General features: G+C 46.4%; 1 pseudogene; it reads left to right on the top strand.

Annotated features, from left to right (window-relative positions):
• Window positions 1-3,877: 3,877 nt before the first annotated feature.
• LOC111727608 lies at window positions 3,878-4,009 on the top strand (annotated as a pseudogene).
• Window positions 4,010-5,072: the final 1,063 nt, after the last annotated feature.

Here is a 5,072-nt window from a genome sequence, read left to right as displayed (position 1 = left end):
GCTCACAGCAACCTCCAACTCCTGGGCTCAAGCGAGTCTCCTGCCTCCGCCTCCCAAGCAGCTGGGACTACAGGTGCCCGCCAGAACACCTGGCCATTTTTTGGTTGCAGCCATCATTGTTTGGTGGGCCCGGGCTGGGGATTCAAACCCGCCACCTTAGGTGTATGTGGCTAGCGCCTTAGCCACTTGAGCCACAGGCGCCGAGCCTGAAACCAGTTTTATAAGTCCTTCACTAAGGAGCTCCTGAAGGGTTGCCCTGGCCAGGGAACCTTGAATCTTCAGTCTCTCAGAGACCACAGCTGGGGTGAGAAGCTTATAGTTAGGAACTTCCTTACAGAGTTTGTCATATGTAGCTTTGTCAAACAAGACTAGGTTGTCGGCTCGGCGCCTGTGGCTCAACTGGCTAAGGTGCCAGCCGCATACACCTAAGGTGGCGGGTTCGAATCCAGCCCAGATAATAAAAAATAAAATAAAACAATAATGACGGCTGCAACCAAAAAATAGCCGGGCACTGTGGTGGGTGCCTGTGGTCCCAGCTACTTGGGAGGCTGAGGCAAGAGACTCACTTGAGCCCAGGAGTTGAAGGTTGCTGTGAGCTGTGATGCCACAGTACTTACCCAGGGGGACAGCTTGAGGCTCTGTCTCAAAAAAAAAAAAAAAAAGACTAGGTTGTTGAGCTTGTCCCGAACTTTGCCTTTGGACCACTTCTTTTTGGGATTGCCCCCAGATTTGTTCACTGGGTCTTTGTCTTTCTTGGGTGACTTTCCTGCATCTTTCTGCTTCTTGTCATCCTTGGGTGGCATTGCGAAGCTCGGAGAGGAGCTCTTACTACCACGGCCTAGCTAAGATGTCAGAAGCTGTTCTCTTCAATTCAAATAATGAATTCCTATCCATTCATCTGTCCATGGAAGAACCCACAGTACGCATGCGCTGTTATGCACCAGCGATTCACTGTGGTTCCTTATTTTCATAAGTTCTTTCTTTCATTTTTTTTTTTTTTGAGACAGACTCTCACTTTGTCACCCTCAGTAGAGTGCTGTGGCATTGATACTGGGTTTCCCCCATTCAAGGCTGGACAGGGGACCCCAGTTTTCCTAGGCCTGGGCAATTTAACGAAAGGAACGCCCTAACCTTTTGTCCCCGAGCTAGAGGGACTTCATCCGTTTGTCACTCATTAACGATGAAAACATGTTTCTATTTGCCAAGTCCTGGCCCAGTGTAATTCTCAAGACCTAATACCCCTAGACAAAGAGCCCATGTATAAGGTGACCAGACGTCCTGCTTTTGGTGGGACAGTCCTAATTTTTGGAGAGAATGCAAGACAAGCTAGGGAACAGCGGGAGAATGGGAAGGCAATATACATCGGCTGCTGAAAAGGTTAATGTAACTCCATTTGGGAATGAAGAGGTTAATGTAACTTCATTTGGAAATGAAAAGGCTAATGTAAACTCCCTACTCCCTCCTGGGCAAGGTTGCCCAGGTGGAATCAGTATGGGAAGGAAACTAGCTCCCTCCCTTGCTTCTAGGCAAGGACAATTAGCTCAGAAGGAGCTAATCTGTCTGGAACAAATAAGTAGCCCCCCCACCAGAGTAAGGTGACCAGACTTCCCGCTTTTGGTGGGACAGTCCTGATTTTTAACAATTTAAAAAGTCACGATTTTTGGAAAGAATGCACAACAAGCTAGGGAATGCTGGAGAACAGGAAGGGAATATATGGTTTTCGGCTGCCATGTGGCTATTTCACCAGGATATGAGTTTTATATTATTTTTGTTAATTTTATAATGTTAAACTTTAATAATAACAAATAATTGTTGAGAAGTGATTATCGAGAACTGCTTATCAAAGTTTGCATTGTTGTCAGCCCCCCCCCCATGGTGTCCAGCTTTACCAAAGTTAAAATCTGGTCACCTTACCCATGTAGTGACTCCCTACTTGGGTCTTTCCCTCTGACAAAAGCTCTTGTGCTTTTTAGTCCTTCTATATTCCTCTCTATCTAATAAATCTTTTCTTACCACTGATCTGTGGTCTATCAGTTCAAATCCCCGAGACCAAGAAACTACTGAAGAAATTCCAACAACAGTATCACAGCTCACAGCAACCTCAAAACCAGGTGTCCTCAAACTACGGCCCACAGGCCACATGCAGCCTGCCTAGGACATTTATCCGGCCCGCCAGGTGTTTTTGCCACTGCTGCCTGTCTTGTTTAGCAGCCAACTCGTCCGGGGGCCCACAGTCCAGCCCTCCAACGGTCTGAGGGACAGTGAACTGGCCCCCTGTTTAAAAAGTTTGAGGACCCCTTCTCAAAACTCTTTGTCTTAGACAATCCTTTTATGCCCTGCATGGTGGCTCACATCTGTCATCCCAGCACTTGGGAGGCAGAGGTAGGTGGATTGCTGGAGCTCACAGGTTCAAGACCAGCCTGAGCCAGAGTGAGACCCTCTCCAACTCTAAAAATAGCCAGGCACTATAGCAGGTGCCTGTAGTCCCAGCTAGTTGGGAGGCTGAGGCATGAGAATTACTTGAGTCTAGGAATCTAAGGTTGCTGTGAGCTATGATGCCATAGCATTCTACCAAGGGCAACAAAGTGAGACTCTATCTCAAAAAAAAACAAGGGGGGGGGAATAGTAAAGCATTAAAAATTAATTTTAAGGCTTGATGCCTGTGGCTCAAGTGGCTAAGGCACCAGCCACATACACCTGAGCTGGCAGGTTCGAATCCAGCCTGGGCTGCCAAACACCAATGACAGCTGCAACCCAGAAATAGCCAGGCATTGTGGTGGGCACCTGTAGTCCCAGCTGCTTGGGAGACAGAGGCAGGAGAATCGCTTGAGCCCAGGATTTGGAGGTTGCTGTGAGCTATGATGCGAAAGCACTCTACCCAGGGCTACAGCTTGAGGCTCTGGCTCAAAAAAAAAAAAAAAATTTTAAGGCCGAGTACAGTGGCTCATGCCTGTAATCACTCTTTAGAGGTCCACAAAGTGAGACTCTGTCTCTAAAAATAAAAATGAATTTTATCTTTTGTCTTAGTACAAAAGGACACAGGTGTCAAAAAAACTATTTTTTTTTAAACAAAATGTTCATTATCTCTAGGGCATGATTTATCCCAAGTAAGTCTCTTCTCTCTGACTGACTGACTACACACCACCCAGACCTTCCCTAGGCTTACTACTGAGAAGTAACTGCCAGGTCTCATGAGGATTGTGGACAGGGAGCGCCCCATTTCTCCAAAATCACTTCTTCTTAGTACCTTACGAAATCCTTGATGTCAAAACCCCTCTCTCCTAGCTCTTCAAAAACTCCTGCCTGGTCTGACTTACCATGAACTGTTTTCCATATTTCTTTTTTTTTTTTTGAGACAGAGTCTCACTATGTCGCCTCAGTAGAGTGCCATGGCGCCAAACTCACAGCAACCTCAAACTCTTGGGCTTAGGTGATTCTCTTGCCTCAGCCTCCCAAGTTGCTGGGAGTACAGGTGCTGCAACAAAGCCCAGCTATTTTTTTGTTGCAGTTGTCATTGTTGTTTAGCTGGCCCAGGCTGGGTTCAAACCCAACAGCCTGGGTATATGTGGCTGGCACCCTACCCACTAAGCTTCGGGCGCCCTGCTCTTTTCCACATTTCTTCATATATGATCTGCTCAGGTCCTTGGTGTTTTAACTCAGCTACATGAAAACAGACCATAACAGTCCCCCCTCCCTAAGCCAGTGATAAAGACCCATCCACTTTGCTATAGCAGTCATTGTTAACTGGTAGAAGCTTCTGCTCAAACAGAGGGGGATCTTCCTTAAACTCAGTAGTCTCCTAAGCCGTACAATCTTCTCTACTGCCGCACAACATTTCTAGCTGAGCCATCTTACATCCTATGAAATATTTCATAATATATTTACCTGGCAGGAGAGATATACCGTGATCACAAAAGTGGTTTCCCCATGGTAAGACTTATTCACGGCACATTTGTGGATGTGCTGACCCCTGGGATTTCTATAAATGCAGGAATCTTGACTGCATGAAGGAAGGAAGGATGGAAGGAAAGAAGAAAGGAAAGAGGAAATATTGTTACTCTCTCCTATATGTATCTTTATCTGTTGCTATAGTTCTTTGAACTCTGCTGTGCTCCTTCCATCCCCAAAGAAGGGAAAGTGCCAAACTAGCATTTGTCCAAGAATCATCCGTACCCCATGTAGACTATAGAAATACCTTTGGCGAGTCTACACTTGCCCTTGATTGTTGATGGGTCAGATCTGCAGACAAACAGGAAATGGCCAAGCTGACTTTGCCATAACAGATCTCAAATCACCCTCAGACTATGATTCCTTATGGTCCGGTCCAAATGACAGAACTGATTCTCCTACCAGAGCCTGCCAAGCATCTGGAGAAAAAAGTTAATATGTACACAAAGTAGACAGTCTTGGGGTCTAGGGTTCTAGATAAAGTCTGAATGCTCTAGAAAGGGAGAGTCCCTCTAATCTCAGTGAGGATCCCTACCAAAGCCAAGGAATGTCAAAATATCCTAAAGTTACCAAAAAAACAGGTAACCTCTAGGGTGATCAGTATACTAAGAGAAATGCTCTGTCCAATCCTTTACCCTAAGCAGGGGGACCTCAACAAAAGTACTGGCTCACCAAGATAATCAAAAAAATCACCATTGGAGCAGTACCTGCGGCTCAGTGAGTAGGGCACTGGCCCCATACACCGAGGGTGGCAGGTTTGAACCCATCCGCAGCCAAACTGCACCGGGCATTGTGGCGGGCACCTATAGTCCCAGCTACTCAGGTTAGAGTTCACCTAAGCCTAAGAGCTGGAGGTTGCTGTGAGCTGTGACACCATGGCACTCTGCCAAGGGCAACAAAGTGAGACTCTGTCTCTAAAAAAAAAAATCACCATCACCGAGTTCTTAAGCAGCCATTATGGAATGCTAAAATAGGGTTTCAATATCAAAGTAAAAGTACAGACACAGATCTGAAGTAAATTACCTGAAGATGCTCTCTGCCATTCCCAGGATGTCTTCTTAGAAACACCAGAGCCTGGCTCGGCGCCTATAGCTCAACCGGCTAAGGCGCCAGCCACGTACACC

The sequence above is a fragment of the Otolemur garnettii genome, unplaced genomic scaffold (assembly GCF_000181295.1).
Source record: "Otolemur garnettii isolate 467f Iridium unplaced genomic scaffold, OtoGar3 scaffold00113, whole genome shotgun sequence".
Classification (NCBI taxonomy): Eukaryota; Metazoa; Chordata; class Mammalia; order Primates; family Galagidae; genus Otolemur; species Otolemur garnettii.
Note: the sequence above shows the minus strand (reverse complement) of the source record. Positions and strands in the feature narration are given on the sequence as shown.